Consider the following 22019-nt stretch of genomic DNA (forward strand, 5'->3'; position numbering starts at 1 on the left):
GAATGAGTACATCCAACATGCCCGAGGATAAAGTAATAGGAGGTGAAAGAAAAGGAACTCAACAAAAGCTAAATAAACGAAGCTGCCGTTGTTATTTGAGTTGGTAATAACTGACGTCTGGGAAATCTTTAATGCATATGGTACCTCGTGCAATCAGTATAACCCTTGACGTAACTACTTTGCGATCCAGCGAAGAGATGGAAGATCGGGACGCCTCCACACGAATGCCTCTTAACCGTCTATGAAAATTGCATATGAAAAAAACTTTGAGTACTGCAGGGATGGGCGTCAGGACTATTACTATTGGGCAAGGGATTACGACTAACAAGAACGGACAGGCGGAGACAGTAGTACAGGGAGGGGAACCTACCACCAAGGGTTTTACCGGGGCGGGACAACTCTGAGTCACTGCGGGGAGGCGACACTCGAAGCCAGGGGGGTCCGGCCACTAACGAGGAGGAGGAACACTGACGCTGACCACGAGAGGGAGTGGAGATGACGGAGGGATGGAGGGATGGGTGGAGGGAGAGAGGGAGGACCAGCCGGGCATAACACACCTTCATGGCCATCCTAAATCATCCAGCCAGTCAGTTTTTATCATTAATTCGCCATCATTATCATCCATCTCTGTGTAGCGATGAGGGCGATAAAGTTTTTCCCGCCGTCCGTCTGTCTTTTTTTGTGTGTCTGTCCGTGATCATCATATCTCAAAAACGGATTGACACAAAAAAAGAAATATCTCATACGGATTAGCTTTTGGGCTCCTCGGTTTCATTCATTAGTAACAATGTTTTTCCATTCATCCTCATTTTACTCATTCAGAAAACTTTTTAAAATTCTATATAGTTTGTAGAGCTTCTGCTGGAATGGGTTTTTGGGCCCCATGGTGAAGACTTTCCAGGCTTTACAACGCGTATGTCGCTGTGTGAGTTTGTGACAGACAACGTTTTTCAATTTGCCGCGTGAAGATCCAATGACGGGAGGCTCCAGTATTACATAGCTATTTTAGTTAAACATTTTGGGGTTCCTGGCAGACCAAATTTGTCATTCAGCTCGGACAGTCTAACTTTCTTGCCCTTGAGTATCTTTCTCTACCGTAAAATAAGGGGGGGGGGGGGGGGGCCCTCGTCGCTTGTTTCCCTTGTAACACAGAATCGGCCCTGACAGCTTACAAGTTTTTGTTTATAAGGAAAACATTCAACAGATGCTGCGCTTATCTTCAAGGCCTATTGTTGTTTTTTTCTTCTTAATGAGCATAAAACAACCAGCACGCTCCCACCCAAGACATGAATTAAAACAGCGGTACAGTGAGTGATGGCGCACCGGCTGTCATCGCCACAATGAGGAAGTGGACGCGGAGTGGCACGCAGCAGCCCCCGCCGAGGCATCCATCATCCCGCACGGCTCAACACGCATTCTTCGGCCGCTACTCAACATTCCTGCCCCGTGTTCGCCTCTTAACCCGTCCGCTGCGATTGGCATGGATTTGGCTTTCACTGGTAGCCTGGTAACACAGTAGTCCCAGGTCTTTCTCTGCCTCTGTGGTGGATAGTGGAGTGTTTCCCATGTGGTACTGGTATGCTAGATATCCCCTCCCAAGTTGCAGGACTATATTTCTTCATTGAATTGTAGCAGCCACTTTTTGTTCCATTTCTGTAGTTTGGTGATGTTTTCTTAAATGGAATCCGCAGTTAAGTGGTTAATCTTTCTGTCTCTTGCCCCATCGTGCCACCTCCCCACCAGCCCCTTGCATCCATGCCCCTGGGTGTTGACACTTCTTCCTCTCTCAACAGTTTAACTCTTCTCCCCTGCCTCCTCATCCTTCACCACCCTCATCTTTGTAACTTCATCTTCCTAGCCTTTTCATCTTTGTAGCTCTTCTTCATCTTCCTGCTCCTCCACCTTCCCATATCTGTAACTCTTCTCCCCATCCTCCTCCTCCTCTTCCACATTCCTCATCTTTGTAACTTCATCTTCCTAGCCTTTTCATCTTTGTAGTTCTTCTTCATCTTCCTACTCCTCCACCTTCCCATATCTGTAACTCTTCTCCCCATCCTCCTCCTCCTCCTCTTCCAACTTCCTCATTTTTGTAACTCATATTCTCCCCCCATCTCGCTCCTCTTTAGGAAAACCAAACTCATGTGGTAGTTAGGGCAACCATTCAGCTATCCTGCTACCAAAATTCATGCTCCTAACTACCACCATTCAACCACAATTTCAAGTTTACTGTCACCATATTTCAGCTTTAACTCATCTCTTTCCTCCCCCCTTCATCTCCTTCCTCTCCCACCTCCTCATCTCACCTTTGTAACTCATCTCTTTCCTCTCCCCTTCATCTCCTTCCTTTCCTACCCCCTCATCTCGCTCTTTTAAACTCATCTCTTTCTTCCCCCCTTCATCTCCTTCCTTTCTTACCCCCTCATCTCGCTCTTTTAAACTCATCTCTTTCTTCCCCCCTTCATCTCCTTCCTTTCCTACCCCCTCATCTCGCTCTTTTAAACTCATCTCTTTCTTCCCCCCTTCATCTCCTTCCTCTCCCACTTTCAGCTTCGCAACTCATGTTTGTAACTCTCCTTCCCTTGCGCATCCCTTCCTTCCCTCATCTCCTCTCCCTTCCCTTCCACAGCCTCCATCTCTGCAACTCATCTTCCCTCACCCTCACTCATCTCCCTCCTCCTTTTCCATCTCCCTCTCCTGCCCTCCTGTGCACCAATTACAGCCTAGATTTGCGGAGCTGTGACCTCCTCTTGACCCTCGTGACCTCTCTGGCCCCCTCCCCCACTACCCCCTTGCTCCTCCCTGACCCCTCCCCTGATACCCTTCCTGACCCCCTCCCTTCCCCCCCTCCGCCCCCCTGACCCCTCCTGACCTCTGCCCGCTTCCGCCTCCCTAATGGTTGGTATCCCACAGAACCCAGATGAGAGAGAGAGAGAGAGAGAGAGAGAGAGAGAGAGAGAGAGAGAGAGAGAGAGAGAACAAACAAACAAACAAAGAAACAAAGAAAAAAACATGAAAGGAAAGAAAGAAAAGAAAGAAAACAACAAAGAGAAAAAAAAGGGAGAGAGATAGTTTTCCACCTCCGTTTAACCCTCCCTTACCTCTCCCCTCTCTTCTCCTCCTCCTCCTCCTCCTCCTCCTCCTCCTCCTCCTCGGGCTGCGTCGTGCCGGGAGAAAACCGAGTCAATTGCTCTAATATTTCCTGCCTTTTGTTTCCTCTGTGTTTTTCTCTGTCTGTCTGTCTGTAAAATTCTGTCTTATTCTCTTCCTATGGGTATGTTTGTTTCTCTATCTGTCTATCTGCCTCTCTGTCTGTCTGTCTGTCTGTAAAAGTCTGACTGTTTATCTTTCTATTGGTATGTCTGTTTGTGTGTTTCTCATTCTCTGTCTGTCTGTCTGTAATGATTTGTATGTAGCTATGTCTGTGTCTGTTTATCATCCTGTCAGTCTGTCTGTGTTTGTGATTTTGTCTGTTCCCTGTCTGAGTCTGTTTGTATCTTTCTGTATCTGTCTGTTTTCTGCTCTGCCTTTCTGTCTGTTTTTCTTTTTTTGCTGTTTTTTTTCTGTCTATTTTGTTCACTGTCTGTCTGTGTCTCTGTCAGTTGAGGTACCTATCTGTCTGTCTGCCTTTCTCTATCTCTCTCTCTCTCTCTCTCTCTCTCTCTCTCTCTCTCTCTGTCTCTCTCTCTCTCTCTCTCTCTCTGTCTCTCTCTCTCTCTTTCTCTCTCTCTCTCTGTCTCTCTCTCTCTCTCTCTCTCTCTCTCTCTCTCTCTCTCTCTCTCTCTCTCTCTCTCTCTCTCTCTCTCTCTTTCTCTCTCTCTGTCTGTCTGTCTTTTTTCTGTCCATATATTTACTTCCCTCTCCTCCTCTCTTTATTCTTTTTTTTCCTTCTTTCCTTTCTTTCCTCTTTCTTTTTTTTCTATTTCTTCTTTGACTTCTACTTTTCCTTCTTCTTCTTTTTCTTTTTCAATTTCTTCTTTTTCTTCTTCTTCTTCTTCTTCTTCTTCCTCCTCCTCCGCTTCTATTCTCTCTTATGATTATGATAATGACGCGACCTCTTTCCTTCCCTTCAACGGCACACACCTTCCTTCCTCCCTCACCTTGACTCTCTCTCTCTCTCTCTCCCTCTCTCTCTCTCTCTCTCTCTCTGCCTCTCTCCCTGCCTCCCTTCCCCCCTCCCATCGCCTTGACAGGAAAGCAAACCCTACAACCCTGGATGACATTCGCTATTTACACGAAAATTGGGGTCAATGGGACGCCAAAAAAGATGAGGAGGAAAAAATAGAATCAGGCGGAAAAAGCAGAAAATGCAGGAAAACAATGAGAGGGAAATCACCGGGTGGGCCAGAAGGGGAGCGACGGGAGGTTTAGGAAATTATAATGAAGGTTGAATAAAGAATGCACGGGAACAATGAGGCAGAGAAATGGGTGGGTAGGTAGAAAGTGTGGGAGTTAAGGGAGATTGAGAGAAAGTATTGGTAAAGAGAAGCGAAGAAGAGAAGGTAGAGAAGAGTAATGTGAGAGAGACAGATATAGATAGTTAGTAAGACTGATAGGTGGATAAATAGATAGACAGATAGATAGATAGACAGACACACACACACACACAGACTTTGCTCTCTTGACACGTGAAGGAAAAAGAAGGAAAAAGAAGGGAGGTAGAGAAGGAGTGAGTACTCTCCCCAAAGACTCCTCCTCCTCCTCCTCCTCCTCCTCCTCTTTTTTAACGCCTTCCACCTCCCACGTGCGTCATACTTCCCAGGGTCACACACACACTCACACACACACACACACACACACAAACACACAAACACACATACTCACTCTCCTTGTCTCCTTGTTACGGCAACTGCACTCACCTGAGGAAGAAAAAAGAGAATGATTAAGGTGGAAGCTCAGGTGTGCGAAGGAAGGAAGGAAGGAAGGAAGGACAGAAGGACAGAGGGAAGGGAGGGAGGAAGGAAAGTAGGATGGAAGGGAGGAAGGACAGAAGGAAGGAAGGAAGGAAGGATGGAAGGAAGTAAGGAAGGAAGGAAGGAAAGAAGGAAGGAAGGAAGGAAGGAAGGAAGGAAAGAAGGGAGGAAGGAAGGAAGGAAAGAAGGAAAGAAGGGAGGAAGGAAGGAAGGAAGGAAGGAAGTAAGGAAGGAAGGAAGGAAAGAAGGAAGGAAGGAAGGAAGGAAGGAAGGAAAGAAGGGAGGAAGGAAGGAAGGAAGGAAGGAAGGAAGGAAGGAAGGAAGGAAGGAAGGAAGGAAGGAAGGAAGGAAGGAAGGAAGGAAGGAAAGAAGGAAGGAAGGAAGGAAGGAAGGAAGGAAGGAAGGAAGGAAGGAAGGAAGGAAGGAAGGAAGGAAGGAAGGAAGGAAGGAAGGAAGGAAGGAAGGAAGGAAGGAAGGAAGGAAGGAAGGAAGGAAGGACAGAAGGAAGGAAGGAAGGAAGGATGGAAGGAAGGAAGGAAGGAAGGAAGGAAGGTAAGTATTATGGAAGAAAGGAATAGAAGGAAGGATGGAAAGAAGTAAGGAAGGAAAGAAGTAAGGAAAATAGAAAAGAAGGGAGGAATTAAAGGACAGAAAGGAAGGAAGAAAGGAGGGAAGGTAGGAAGGATAAAAGGAAGGATGAAAGAAAGGATGAAACTGAAAAAAAGTCAGTTTAGAACAAAGGAATAAAAGGAGAAAAAGAAGGACTGAAGATTAAAAATGAAAGACAGGAAGAAAAGAGAAAAAGGAAGGCATAAAGGAAGGCAGGAAGGAAGAGGAGCAAAAAAAATAAGAATAAAAAAGAAAAACAGGATAGAACAAGTATGGAAAAGATTAGAAAGAGGTCTAAAGCGCATCATCTTTCTTCCCACCCTTCATCCTCTACAGTAAAACCAAGGTATATATTTTTCCTCCTTTTTCTCTCCTAATGACTGTTCGCTGCGGGACCTTCATGCTTGCAGCGGCGGTTCACGGGGGGAACAAAAGAGTGTCCGGGCTGTCAAGGGGGAGGAGGGAGGCGACGTGTTGGCTGTTGGCTCACATGATAGACCTTCCGCAGACTCGTTCGGGAGATAAAAAGAGGTTGATATTCATTTACTCTCTTCTGTTTACATCTGTCAGTTTGCTTGCTTCACTGTCTATATGTCTGTCTCTTCCTTTATCTCCCTCTCACTCTGTCTCTCTCCGTTAATCTGTCTCTCTCTCTCTCTCTCTCTCTCTCTCTCTCTCTCTCTCTCTCTCTCTCTCTCTCTCTCTCTCTCTCTCTCTCTCTCTCTCTCTCTCTCTCTCTCTCTCTCTATCCATAAGGTAAGGCTAGTGGGGCAGGAGGCGTCGCTGGGCCTTACCTAACCTTGGCACCCTTGGTTCACGCCATAGCGGGGCACGAGTGTAAGCTTTGGCAGGGGACCAAGGACTCAGCGTCATTGAGGTTAATACACATTGAACATTGAAAGCTTCTATTTATTGTGTTAAGACTTCAGAGTTTTCAAGGAGCGTTTAGAAATGCTGATAACAGAATTTAGGACAAGCAAGATGTAGGATATATGATTTGTTTGTTTTTTACAGCAAAGGAGGCAGAGAGAAACAACAACAGCAAAAACAGTAACAAAAGCCCGCTAGACGCTGTTCCAACAAAATAAAATAGAAACACTCGGGAGAATGCCATTAGTCTCCCTTTCGAACATTAGGAACAGTTAATGCGAGAAGTTGAAGCGTCTGAAAATACCGACCAGTGAGTCTATGAAACCGCGTCGGCTAGTGTATATAAACCATGAAAAACAGAACGCCGCCCATCCTCCTTATCCATGAGTTCAAATGATCTTTCCTTGAGGGCGTCTGCCGCACTGACACTCACCACATGACTGTCCGCCCAGCCTATTCCACCCGGTGATCTTGCGGCCACTAAATGTCAAGAGACGCAGAGAGCGAGAGTTTGCAAGGCTGTGTTGGTTGACTCAGGCGGTGCATTGTGCGTCTGTTGGGTTGGGGGGGGGGGGGTCGTGGCAGGTAAAAAGAGTGCGTGGGAGTGGGCAACAATGAGCCCAGTGAGGTCTGAAGGGTCTGTTTCAGGGGTTGGTCGTGGCTGAGTCTAGTGATAAGAGTGAGTGTGGCCACCGAGAGCCTTAATGAGGCGTCGCTGCTCACCACCGGGCAAGGCTCACCAGACACCCGCAGCGGCAGGCCGACCAACAGCAGCAGTATAAGATGACCGTCGTGTTGTTACCTGTTATGTGTTTCTCGTGTTGTTACTGTTCTATCCTAAATTATATTGAATACTCTACGCCCTCTGAACCCCGTAATCTAACTGTCCGAGCGTCAATACATGAACGATAACGCCGCCGCTTGGGTCAGACGGTGAGCACAATGAGGCGGCGCGGCGCGGCTCACCCCCAGCCACGCCTGTGCACGGCCCGCGGCGCACCGAGTCTGGCCAGCCTGTGCACGGTCCGCCAAGAAAGGTAACCTTACCCAACTACACGAAATAAACTGAAAACGATATAGAATTAGCGCTGTTTCAAATTAAAAGCGTCCATCATTTAATTATTAATGTTCCCTCATTCTTTATGCTCTTTTCAAACAATATTGTTACCCCTTTGGCCAATCGCACTGTCTTCATTTCACAGGAGCTGCGGTTAGCGGGCATCTTTGTCATTTGTTTTTTTGTCTGAAGTCGATTCCGTTGCTGTAAAACAATCTATCAGTCACGAGGCGGCCGATAGTTCTGTGGCCAGCTGTTTCACGAGGCCCCGCACGGTACAGACAGGCTCGGGCAAGGCAGCGACTGTGGGGAGGCCGTAAAACACAGAGTACCGCCACTAAGAAAGCCGTAAACCCATGAAACACACGCTAGTGGCTGCGGGACGCGTGGCTGGCGGCAACAACCCCGACCGCTGAGTCCAACCCCGCGGCTCTTTGTACCTCACTCACGCTACTCTCTGGGGTTTGTCTGCTTTCGTTTATTGCTCCTCTTAATTACTAACTGCACCTTTATTAGTGGGGAGGAGGAGGAGGAATAGGAGGAGGAAGAAGAAGAAAAAGAATAATAATAAGAAAAAGAACAACAACAACATCACGTGGAACAACAACAACAAGAGGAACAAGAACAAGAACAATAATAACAATAAGAACAAAAACAAGAGGAGGAGGAGGAGGAGGAGGAGGAAGCGGAGGAAAGAAGAGGAGTTAAACAGCACAGGGCGTCAAAGTGAAATCCGAGGCATGCTTTCCGACATTGTAAAACAGGAAACGTCGATGTATCACGCCGAGGTGTTCCCCGGGGCTCTTCATGACGTGATTCTAGGCGCTGGCGGGGCGGACACGGCGCGAGTCTTGTTTGGTGAAGAATAAAGAACAATATCCTCTGGCCCCGCATGATTTACAGGGGCAGTGAGTCCATTCTTCAGCGCCGGCACGCGTGAACGCTCCCACACCGATCCTTCACTAGACTTCGTTCCAGAGACTCATAAACCAACAACACTCAATACTAACACTGCGATACTACTCAATATACAATACGGTTACAGCGCTCCGATACTCCGTTCCTTGAGAGTATGTTATAAAACGCTCCCTTCACATTCTTTTCCTTACAGAAGATAAATTATACCTTCAAACATATATTCTTTCATCGACACGTTAAAGTTTTTTGATAGACACACATACATTAGTAGCGCGGCTGTCTCTACTCATGATGTCACGATAGCCAGGTTACTAAGGTCTGTTCACTTAAGTCCGACCCAAGCTGACAACATAAACCTAAGCGTGTTTGCAAGCTGAGTGCTGATTGGCTACTGTTATGGCTTCCAAGTTTTCTTTAACCTCTGTTTGTGTTTATCTCAAGCAGCACTTTCTGCTAATCTGCACTGTGCTTACGAACACGCTTAGGTTTATATTATCAGCTTGGGTCAGACTTAAGTGAACAGACAATTGTAAAAGGCCGAAGCTGTTGTCATAATGGTGAGGGTCTATTTTTTATGGGCCCCGCTGCAACGGTCTGTAGCGAAGCCGAACACTAATCTATCACGAGTACGGACACACACCCGCCCCCGCCTACCTTCACGGCTCCCCTTGACTGGAAGGAGAAAAACACTTTGAAAAACTATAAACGAGACTTCAGACCCTTCTAACACGACGGTTTATACATTTTACTTCATTAGACGAATAGAGAAAAACACCCCGGCCTACCTCCACGGCTCACCTTGACTGGAAGCTGGAAAGGGAACACATACTTCATAGCACCACCACTCGGGACTCAAGACCCTTCCAACACCATGGTTGATGCACCTTAGCTTCATTAGATGTGTTTAAAGAGAAAAATAACAGAGAAAACAAAGAAAACTACAACATTGGCCGACCCTCACCATCTGGAAAACTCAGTACGTACAATCCTACAGTTAAAAGTTAAGCCAGAAACCCAATACTGCTCCACCAAGTGTTGAATCTAGCTGCCTACACGTATGAATCTCCCTGACTAGAAGGAAAATAGTAATGAGGTTAGAACATTCTTTGGCGTCACGTGAGTTCCAGCTGCGGTAAGTTCATTCTTCAGAGCAAGCACACGTGTGAACACCAGCGATTAGTCACGACGACCCACCTACCAGGCTACGCGTATGGGCGGTGAGAAAGAAATTTAACCCGGTAGCAGCGACGGCCCAAATTTGAGATGTGGTAACTGGAGTGACTGAATGACAGGTGAGTAAAAGGGCGATGACTGGCTTGTCTGCGTGACCACCCGAGTGACCATTAGCGGCGCGTCAAGGCCAAGCGGCGGCTGCAGCGACGTGTTGAGGCGGGCGTGACGGACCGGCCGGCACCGACGACGTGACGGCCGGAGTGTTGCGCGGAGAGAGGACGAGGACAGTGGTGACGCTGTGACGGGCAGACGGGCGGCCGGTCACACACACACACACACACACACACACAAGCCTTGCTATTTTCTTTGCAGGGCAGCGTGTTGCAAGAGCTTTTTATCTCCTCTTTAGCCCTTGGCCTCCTCCTCTTCCCGTAAAAATGCCAAGGTACAAGTTTAAGTCACTTAGAAAGGGTGGGTGATGAGGCAAACAGACAGACACACAGACAAAGACAGGCAGACAGACGAACTGACAGGAAGAGGTACAGTGACAAACATGAATCACGTCACGGAAGGATTGCTGATAACGTAGACAGACAGACAAACAGACGGACAGATCAGACAGACGGACAGACGGACATGGAAAAGTTGCCGAGAATGCATGCAGAGAGACTGACAGACAAACAGACGAACGGATTAGACAGACAGGCAGACTCACTGACTAATTTCTCAATACACAGACTAAGTAATATATCAAGTCACGTCTTAATCTTGTACCTCCCGCGTATTCATAACAACGGAAGCTCCTGATTAACCACGATACGAGGCGGCAATCAAATCCCTTCCCAGCCAATCAATCAATTTGCTGCCAACTTCCCACCCATCACAACGGAAGCCGATGCCTGACTTCCGTGCAAATAAGCCGCCCAAGACATTCTCCCTTAATTTGGCTCATCAGTGGCTCGGCATTGCGTGCAGGTGTCCTTGAACCCCGGGAGGCCAGGGAAGATTGCGGAGTGAGTTACAGATGATTGTCTCTCCTTCCGCTGCAGAGAAATGTGAAGAGCCTACGTTTGTGTATCTTCCTGTGAAGCCATTTGTTGAGGTCATTGTGCTTATTTGGGTCAATGGTCCTGTCACTGTTATACTATTAGAGTCTGTTACTGTTAGAAGTGTTACTAGCGGTTATACAGGAACAAAACAAGCCTAGGAGACACTGATCCCGGTACTGATACTGTGAAGCCATTTATTGAGGTCACTGTGCTTATTTGGGTCAATGGTCCTGTCACTGTTATACTATTAGAGTCTGTTACTATTAGAGGTGTTACTAGCGGTTATAGAGGAGCAAAACAAGCCTCGGTGATACTAATACTGATGCTGTTTAGTCATTCTTTGAGGTCACTATGTTTATATCGGTCAATGGTACTGTCAGTGCTATACTTACGAGAGTATTGCTGGAGGCTATAGAGACAGGAAGAAGAAAAGCCTCGAGGAAACTAAAACTGATAATATAAAGCCATATGTTGAGGCCACTGTGGTTTTTCCGGTCAATCGCCCTGCCAATTCTATACCTACTTCGATGTTCCTAGAGGCAAGAGAAACAGGAACAGAGGAAGGCTCGGGGAGACTAATGCAACCCTAGCTAGGAACACGTCTTGCCTAAGTTGGTGTACCTTTCTGTGAAGCCATTTATTGAGGTTACTGTGCTTACTTCGGTCAATCGGCCTGCCAGTTCTATACCTACTTCGATGTTCCTAGAGGCAAGAGAAACAGGAACAGAGGAAGGCTCGGAGATACTAATGCAACCCTAGCTAGGAACACGCCTTGCCTAAGTTGGTGTACCTTTCTGTGAAGCCATTTATTGAGGTTACTGTGCTTACTTCGGTCAATAGCCCTGTCAATTCTACACTTGCTACGGTGTAACTAGCCGCTACGGACACGGAAACAAGACAGGCCTCGCGGATACTAATGCAACCCTAGCTTCGAACATGCCCTTGGGAGCCAGCACACGAACGCAATCGCTTTAGAGAAAACCACAAGGCTTCCGTTACCGTCAAATAATCACTTCCACCTGCACCGGAAGAAAACGTTATTACAGGTAACTCACTCACTCGATCACTCACGCACTCACTCGCGCTCGCGGTAATGACGGGGCTCAGGGACATCACGTACAGGGGGGGGAGGGGGAGAGAGAGAGAGAGAGAGAGAGAGAGAGAGAGAGACGTTGATAGGATGAATGAATTAAAAAGATATAATGGAAAATTAGATTAAATAGACGAATTGGAAGTGAATGACTGAAGAAGTGAGTGAAGAAAGGAATGAACAAACTGAACTAAATATTGAAGAAAAAAACGAATCAACAATCACATGCATAAAGTAAGTAATGTGTGAATGAATAAAAAAATGAAAGAATGAAGTGATAATTAGATACACTGATTTGTTCTGAGAGTGAGTGAATGACTGACTGAATAAAGAGAAAAGAAACGAATGAATAACTATGAAAAAACGAATATATGAATGAACGGCTGAATGGACAAACAGAAATGCAGAGAAAAAAATGGAAAAATAAAGGACATAATGATTTGTTCTGAGAGTGAGTGAATGACTGACAGAATAAATAGAAAAGAAACGAATGAATAACTATGAAAAACGAATATATGAATGAAGAGATGAATCGACAAACAGAAATGCAGAGAAAAAAATGGAAAAATAAAGGACAGAAAAAAAACAGGCGGAGATACTAATGAAAAAGCAGGGCATCACATCCTCTCCTCTTCTTCCTCTTTTCGTTCTCCTCTTTTTACTCTCCTCTTCTTCTTCCTCTCCTCTTCTTCCTCTCGTCTTCCTCCTCTGGATTATATTGTTTAAGGCATTTCTAAGGTAAATTAACCCTTCCCTAAGGTAAATTTAAGGTAGATTTTCCCTAAATAAAGCACTGTAGGGTAAGGAATAGGAAAGCAGCTCAGAAAAACATAGACAAAAGACACAAACAATAAGACAGACAGACAAACTAGCTGAGGAAAAATTAAAGAGATAGAGAAAAGCCAGAGAGGGAAAGAACACCAGAAAGAATGAAAATGAAAATGACGTAAAAGCTCAAGTCATCTGTCACGACCTTGAGGAGTAAATGGTGAAAAGGAGGAGGAGGAGGAGGAGGAGGAGGAGGTAATGAGAAGGAGGAAGTGGCCGACCATGAATTAAAATCTGTTCCTATGTGTCTGTATTTAAGTGGTAACAGAAAAGAACATGAAATAAACGAGGAAAAAATAGTTCAAGGAGATGAGTGAAAGAAAACGAAGAAAAATACGAAAATATATAAGGGGGGATTTAACCCGGTTTTTTAATGGTCCCTCTAAGCGAGAAAAATGAGAAAAAATAACCCCTCACACAAACCTTTTCATAATATATATCAAAGCATTTGCGATCAGATATGTATCATCTATTTTGGGGGGTTTATATCATGGCACAAATTTGGCCCGTCGCTGCTACACGGTAAAGCCACAAATTTGGCCCGTCGCTGCTACCGGGTTAAGGAAGACAGGGTAGAGATGGGTGCATACTCTGTGGCTGCGCGTGGCTGCTGTGCTCATCTCCGATCCGTTGGCCCTTCGAGTTTACCTTTCCCAGGTTTCCCCAGGTACCCATTTACCGACCAGCCAGAAAAGGAGGTGAAACAGCTGAGTGCCCTATATACCGACTGCCTGGGCCGGGATTCGAACACGGGCCCGCGGAGTATTGCAGCCACTGTTGTAGGAAACTCTACTCTATTCAGGAGCAGTAAGTAGCGGGGGGTTTTTCATCATTGTTTTTTTTTTGTTTTGTTTTTACGCCCTTGCACTGTCTCCTCTGCTGTAAAAAAAAAAAGAATGGTGACAACTAGACCACTATGACATTGGTAAGGAAATAATGACGATAAAGGGAAAGAAATGTACAAAATTTGATAGGGAAAATAGGAAAAAAAAAGATATATAGGATGAGAAGAATAAAAGGAAAATTAAATGAAGGAAACAACAAAAAAAAAATCCTTCACTCAGAGGAAAAAAATCATCTTCCAACTGTCACGCATCCAGTTTGTCTCTCTTACTTTTTCTTTCCTCAACCTTCTCCATTTTCTTTTATTTTTTCTATGTCTTAACTTGTCTCTCATTCATGGGAGTGTACCAAGGCTGAGACACACACACACACACACACACACACACACACACACACACACACAAACACACACAGGCGAGGTCGACAAGCAAACAGCCAAGTGTACTTAATTTGGCTGAGAGCGAGAGAGAGATAGCATTCCTCTTTGTAATATGGTCGTCAAGAGTGTGAGGTCACGAACGTTTGTAACCACTGACCCCAAACACAGCGTGACCCTCGACCTTGACCTGGCGATGCACACTATCTCTCTCTCTCTCTCTCTCTCTCTCTCTCTCTCTCTCTCTCTCTCTCTCTCTCTCTCTCTCTCTCTCTCTCTCTCTCTCTCTCTCTCTCTCTCTCTCTCTCTCTCTCTCTCTCAGCTTAACTTGGTCCTCAGGCGGCAGAGTCTTTCCCTTACAGCCGAGGCGTGGCCGCAAGACTCAGCTCTTTATATATATTTTTTTTTTCTGTTTGTCAAAGCCCTTGACGTGTCTCCACTTGTGTGCGGATATTATAAAAGTGAGGCATCGTCCTCCTCCTCCTCCTCCTCCTCCTCCTCCTCCTCCTCCATTACAACACTATGAAGGGGTCACGGACGCGGCCAGGGGGTTATGGATGTATAATTATTCCTCCCCTTCACTCCTCTTTACTCCCCTTCACTCGTGGCTCCTGTTCTATTGGCTCACAATATATATATATATATATATATATATATATATATATATATATATATATATATATATATATATATATATACACACACAAACACACACACACACACACACATTCAAATGTGGTGGCTGAGTGGTTAGTGTGCGGGCCCTGCATTCACCGCGTACCGGACGACGCGGGTTCGAATCCCCACGCTACCACCTGGGATTTTTCAGTCACCGCCGAGTGGCCTAAGACTACCCACATGCTGTCCAGAAGACCACCCATCAACCCGGACTCTAGAAGAAACCGTCCAAGTGAATCAAGAATGAGTTCCGAGGGGCAGCATGAGCCAAAAATAAATGGCGTCACTATAAAAATTGCCTGCGCCATGATGGGCTTGGGCCGACCACCAGGCCCCTGAAGAAAGCCTACCGGTGCTATAGGCGAAGACGTAAAAGAAAAAATTAATATGTATGTATATAAAAGAAAATTCAACGAAGTGATCAGTATCGTTTATGCTGATGTTTTCTTTTCTTACTTCGTATTTGGATTACTTAAATATACAGGCACGTTTGCACACTCCGTATCGGCAATAACACTTCGACCGACTGGCGAATTGCCTTAGCTCTTCCCTTGCAGGAGTGCGTGGCGAGTGTCAACATTCACCGCCAAACTGAATGACGAGGACGCTGCCTTAAGAACACCAGCAGCATTGTCGTGTGTGTGTGTGTGTGTGTGTGTGTGTGTGTGTGTGTGTGTGTGTGTGTGTGTGTGTGTGTGTGTGTGTGTGTGTTTGCATGTGTGTCAAAGATAAAGACAGTCATAAACACTAACGAGACAACCAAGCCCTCAGGTGTCGCTAACTGCACAGGTAAACAAAACCAGTACACCTGTAGGAGAGAGAGAGAGAGAGAGAGAGAGAGAGAGAGAGAGAGAGAAAAAAAAAAGTGTGTATGTGTGTGTGTGTGTGTGTGTGTGTGTGTGAAATTTTACCTCGGGCAAGAAGAACCACCAGAACCCATTATAGTTCATGTGCACAACCTCTTCCCTTCCTTTCCCTTCCCCCTTCTCCCTTTCCTTCCCCCTTTCACCTCCTCCCTTTCCTTCTCCATTCCCCTCCTCCTCCTCTCTCCTTCTACCACCTCCCTTTCTCCCTCCTCTCCAATCCCTTTTCTTTACTAATTCAAACCTTCCCTTTCCCCTCTTAACCATTTTCTTCTTCTTCTATTTTTCCTTTACCCTCTTCCTCCTCTTTCTTCCCCCATCCACCTATCTTTATTCCTATCCCCCACTCTTCTATCTTTATTAATCCACATCTTCCCCTTTCTCCATCTCCCCACCCTTCTCTTCTTCAGTTATTCCTTGCCCCTTCTCCCTCATTTCTATCCACCTCTCCTTCTTTTTCTCTATTCCCTCTTTTACTAATACACATCTTCTTTCCCTGCTATCCACCCTTCCCTTCTCTCCCTCTGTTTTTCCTTTCCCCTCCTCTTCTCTTTCTCTCCCAATCCTGATGGTTAGTAGAAAATATCACAAAATAGTTTCCCATATAAATGCTCTCCTCACCCTCTCTCTCTTTTTCTCTCCCTCATTCTACAGTACTCTCTCTCACCCTCCCTGTTACACTCTCCCTTCTTCTTTCTTTCATTCCCTTAAACTATATACATCTTTTCTATCATCTGCTCCCTTCTTTTTACAACACAAATTCACCCTTCTCGTTCATATCTCCCCCTTCCCTCCCTACCCCCGACACCTCTTTCATTTCCATGGTAACCCTTTTTTATTCAGGCACAAATTCACTCTTTCCCATTCATATCTTCCCCTTCCCTCCTCTTCCTCCTCTTCCCCCCTCCTCTCGGTGCTCCCATCTCTCTTATTAGGTTAGATAAGGTTCAGAGGTTGCAATGTAAGTTACCACACCCCTTCACCCCATCACTCGCTGCCACCCTTACCCCATCAAATACTGTCACCTTCACCCCATCGCGTTAGTTCATCCCTCACTCATCCATCACCTACGCCCCATCACTACAATGCCACCCTTCCCTAACACTCCTCTCTCTCCTCACCCCATCACCTTACTCCCACCCCCATCACCACCACCCCTCCCCCCTTCACCAGCTGTAACACCGCCCCCCCCCCGCCCCCTTTCACTCCACGCTGGTGCCCCCTTCTCCCCTTCGCTTATGCAAGCCTATAAATCTTCCCCATGGCTGTTTAAATTACTGTGTCTGTTGGTGGCTGAGTGGTTAGCGTGCGGGCGCGGCGTCGTGGAGGACCCGGGTTCAAGCCCCCGCCCACCGCTGTTAGTTGACAATTTTCAGCCACCGCCGACTGGCCTAAAACTACCCACATGCTGTCCTGAAGACCACCTATCAACCGGGACTCAAGATTAACACTCTAAAGAGGTTCAAGAATAAGCTCCGGGAACAGCATGAGCCAAGCAAGATGGCGCCACTATAAAACACTTGACTGCGCCATAACGGGCTGGGGCAGACCACCAGGCCCAACAAAGAAAGCCTACCGGCGCCATCGGTGGAACGAAAAAGAAAAAAAAAGTAAAACTACACGCCACTTAGAAAGTAATGTCGTGGGAAACACCAAGGAAATGGCTCCTCTCTCATCCGCCCATTTTGTGTGCCTCCAATTTTTATCTTTCTTTTACTCCTTATATTATTTTTTTCTGTCCAGTCATCATCATCATCATTTCTATCATATTTTCTTCTTATTTTCCTCCTCCTCCTCTTCCTCCTCCTCCTCCTCCTCTTCTTGTGGTGATGGTGGTGGTGGTCACGGACGGAGCAAGAACCACAAAGCACCAATATGGATATCCTCCAATAGTCCTTGAGGAAAGAGGAGGAGGAGGAGGAGGAGGAGGAGGAGGAGGAGGAGGACAAGTGAAGGAAGGAGGAGGAGGTGGAGGAGGACAAGAGAAGGACTGGCAGGGGGAGGGGAGGGGGAGGGGGAGGGGAGGGGGATGACCACTACTTTAGGGATCAAGGACCGACAGGATCCACATGGACGGCTCCGTGACGTGACGTGGAATCCAACTCTCCTACTCGATCCTGTTCTTTATTCTTTCTCTCTCTCTTTTTCTCTTCCTTAAATTTTCTTTCACACCAGAAGATTAATGGCAAAAAAAAAGAGATTATGTTCAAGAGAGAGAGAGAGAGAGAGAGAGAGAGAGAGAGAGAGACATGTTTTTTGTCTTTTCAATTCCTCGATGAAAGTTGAAGTACACCTTAAATTTCCCATTTCACGCTGTACATAAAAGTAAGGCTGTGGTGGATTGGGGAGATTGGGGAGGGGGGAGAGTGTGAGGCGGAGTGGGGAGGAATGGGGGAGGGGAAGGGTGTAAGGGAGTTGGTGTGGGAGTGGGAAAGATGTAATACTGGGGGATGGGGGGGGATGGGGGGGGTGGTGGGGAGGGGAGAATGGTGTGGGGGAGGGGGAGGGGGAGGAATAGTGAACGAGCTGAGTGTACGTGAGATTGTGGCGGGGGAATGATGTAGGGTGGGGGATGGGAGATGGTAGGGGAGTTGGGAGGGAGAATGGTGTGGGGCGGGGGTGGGGAGGAGGGGTGAAGAAGAAGGGGGTAAGGGAGATGGTGTGGGGGGAAAGATGTAGTGTAGGGGATGGGGTATGGTAGGGGGGTTGGGGAGGGGAGAATGGTGAAGGAGAAGGGTGTTAGGGAGATTGTGTGGGGGGGGAGAGGGCGTAAGGTGGGTGGATGGGGGATGGCGGGGGGAATAGTGGAAGGGTAGGGTGTTAGGCGGGGGGTGGGGGGGGCGAATGAGGGGTTGAGAGTGAGGGGTGAGGGGAGGATTAGGTAGAGAGGGATAGGAATGTGGTGTTCTGTCACATCATAAGAAATAAAAACGCTTTCATGAATAATAATAATAATAATAATGATGATGATGATGATGATGATGATGATGATGATGATGATGGTGATGATGATGATGATGCGACTCGTCATAATTGTGATAGTAAGTGGAGAAGGAGATGATAGAGGAAGAGGCGGTGATAATGGAGGAAGAGGAGGAAGAGAAGGAGGAGGAGGAAAGGAAGGAAAAGGAAGATGAAGAAGAAAACAAGTACAAAAAACAAGAAAAAGAACAAGAAAAAACAAGACGAACAAAAAAGAATAGAGAAAGAAAAGGAGAAGGAGGAGGAGGAAAAGGAGGAACAGAGAGAAGCAGAAGAAGAGGAAGAGGCGGAAGAAGAAGAAGAGGTGAAGGAGAACCTGAGAGGGAGGAAGGATGGGAAAGGAGGAGGAAGGAGAACAAAGGAACAAGATAGGAAGGTTGAGAGACTCCCACAGGAACGAAGGAAAGGCCTGAGAACGGAAGAAAGGAGGAAGAAAGTAAAAGAATCTGAAGAAATGAGGAAGGAAAGGAAGACAAGAACGTAGGAAAGGCCTGAGAAGAGAAGGGAGAAAAGAAGAAAGAAAGGATATTAAAGAAAAAAGAAGGAAAGGAATAGAGAAACGAAGAAGAAGAGAAACCGGAAAAAGTGAAGGAAGGGAAGAGAAGGACACGAAAGGAAGGAGGAAAATAAAATAAGGAAAAAAAATTAAGGCAAGAAGGAAAAAACGGAGGAAAGGGACAGAAAAAAAAATAGAAGAAAATTGAAGAAGAAACGAGAGAAAAAGAGAGGGAAAAAAGGAAGAAATGGAAGAGAGAGAGAGAGAGAAGAGCAGGTCAGCAACACCTCGAGGACCTTAACCTTTTAACTCAGGCCGCGGCGAAGGTCAGGTAAGGTCAGGTAACACACACACACACACACACACACACACACACACACACACACACACACACACACACACACACACTATAACTATTTTTTCTCTCTATTAATATGTTTTACTTCTCTATTACTTCTCTATTATCTTGTATTTAATTATTTTTCGGTATTATTATTTAGATTTTTCCTGTTTATATGATCACGTTATTTTTTTTCTTGCTATTAAATCTCGTCTTTCCTTCATCTTCTTCCCTTCTCCTTCCCTTTCGTCTTTTCCTTCCCCTTTTCTCTTTTCTTTCCCTTATTTTCTTTCCTTTTCACCTTCTCTTCTCTTTCCCTTTTCCCTCTCCCTTCTGTTTCCCCTTCCCATTCCCCTCCAGTCCCTCTTCCTTCTCCCATCCTCTTCCTCTCCTTTCCTCCCTTCCCTCCCTTCCCCTTCATACCACCACGATTAAGTTTCTTTTTATTGTTATTTGACTTATTATTTACATTTAATATACGTATTACTCTATAAGATAACGTAAAATGGGTGCTTTCTATTAAGTCTCATCTCTGGATATTCTCGTATTTAGCTAGATTGTTACTCTCTCTCTCTCTCTCTCTCTCTCTCTCTCTCTCTCTCTCTCTCTCTCTCTCTCTCTCTCTCTCTCTTATTCCTGCCGCATCATGGTTCTATTTGCTTCCGGATTTATTTTATGGGATTATTCTTTTGTTCCTTGATGAGAAGAATCCTCGTCTCTGTCTGTCTCTGTCTATTTCTCTGCCTTTCTCTTTATTCTTATTTTTTTCCCTCTTTCCTCTCATTGTTTCCTTATTTTTCTCGCTCGTTGCTTTCTCTCTAGGGTTTTTTTTCCTTATTTTTGCTGTCCTTCTAAATTTCGGATGAACTGTTTCCTCGATTCACCGATTCCTCATCAATCTCAACCAATCAATGTGTGTGTGTGTGTGTGTGTGTGTGTGTGTGTGTGTGTGTGTGTGTGTGTGTGTGTGTGTGTGAAACGAGCACACACACACACACACACACACACACACACACACACACACACATGCCTTTTCATATTGATGATTGGTTACTATAATGAATCTCGTTGCACTCATTCTTAAGCAATACAAAAACCTCATTGATTTTCACCTCTTAATTAAAAAACGCATGTAATAATGATAATAATAATAGTAATGATAATGATAGTGATTGCTAACGTTAGGACTACAACAGCATTCATAGTTTTCTTTATTTTCTCTTGGTTAGTTTTCCTTTTTACCGTCACAGTCATTGGAGGGGAAAAAATGAGACTTAAGACCAAACCCTTCAATCCTTTCCACCCTTCGCTACGTCCCACCCTACCACAGATACCACAACCCTTCCCTTCCCTTCCCTTCCCTTCCTTCCTTCCTTCCCTTCCTTCCTTCCTTCCTTCCCTTCCTTCCCTTCCTTCCTTCCCTTCCCTCCTTCCCTTCCCTTCCTTCCTTCCTTCCTTCCTTCCTTCCTTCCCTTCCTTCTTCTCTTCTCTTCTCTTCTCTTCTCTTCTCTTCTCTTCTCTTCTCTTCTCTTCTCTTCTCTTCTCTTCTCTTCTCTTCTCTTCTCTTCCCTTCTCTTCTCTCTCTTCTCTTCTCTTCTCTTCTCTTCTCTTCCCTTTCCTTCCCCTTCTCTCTTCTCTTCTCTTCTCTTCTCTTCTCTCTCTCTCTCTCTCTCTCTCTCTCTCTCTCTCTCTCTCTCTCTATCACTCTCTCTCTCTCTCACTCTCCTTTTCTTAACTCCCATTTCATCGTCACCTTTTCCTCCCTTCATCCACTCCCTCCTTCTTTCCTCCGTCTCTTCCAACCCTTTTCCCTCCTTTCTCTCCCTCCCACATTTGGTTCTTTCCTTCTTTCCTCCATCCCTTTCTTTTCTCTCCTTTCGTTGTCAATAACCGCTCTCTTCCTCACTCCGTTCCTTCCTATCCTTCCCCTCCTCCCCTCCGCTCTCTCCTTTCTCCCGTCCCTTTCTATCCTCTTCCCTCCTTTCCCTCGCTCCGGTCTGGCAGGTTTAGGCGGGACATGATCCTCGCAAGAGCCGGGTCGAATCAACCAACTTGCGGGACGCTGAACCTGAACCTGACCAACCCAGCAACTCGTCGCCAACAACCTCGCCCCGGCTGGAGAGAGTCAACACCAACACACACTCCTTATACACAACCACACGTCTCCATGTTAGCCCCGTCACCGCTGCCTGGCCTTTGCACAATACGGAAATACACGTCATCTTCACCTCAAAATCACGAGCACATGTTATCCCTTTCCTCCCGCCACCACCGCAGGGCCATCATCTCTGACGTCATCCTTTTTGTATAGCAGCATCTTCTTCTTCTTCGCCAACACGGATAATTTTCTTCACTGCCTCATGCCTGTCATCACTGTCCCAAGTTACCATTTACACCATCGCTATCCCTGTCACCGCCCTCCAGTACCCCTGTCACAACAAGCTAATACATATCTGTACTCTCATCTTTCCCTATCATCATCACCATCTAACGACATCTTGCTACCCATGTCATCATTCTTCTAAACTTCCATTCACACCACCACCAGTATCTCTATCAACGCACTCCAGTACCCCTGTCATAACACGCTAACACACATCTTTACTCTCATCCTCCCCTATCAACATCATCCCCTCCACCACCTAATGACATGCTACCCCTGTCATCATTCTTCTAAACTACCAGCAGCTCAATCAACGCACTCCAGTACCCCTGTCACTGCACGCTAACACACTTCTTCACTCTCATCCTCGCCTATAATCACCATCCCTTTCAACGCATCACGCTATCATGCTACCCCTGTCATCATTCCTCTAAACCATCTATCACATTCCACCGTTATCCCTGTCACCGCATTCTAGCACCCCTGTCACATCTCACCATTATAATCTCCAGAGGTCAGCGTCCCTGCCAACATTCACCACCCTATAGCCACTG

Source organism: Eriocheir sinensis, chromosome 62 (genome assembly GCF_024679095.1).
Source record: "Eriocheir sinensis breed Jianghai 21 chromosome 62, ASM2467909v1, whole genome shotgun sequence".
NCBI classification, from domain to species: Eukaryota; Metazoa; Arthropoda; class Malacostraca; order Decapoda; family Varunidae; genus Eriocheir; species Eriocheir sinensis.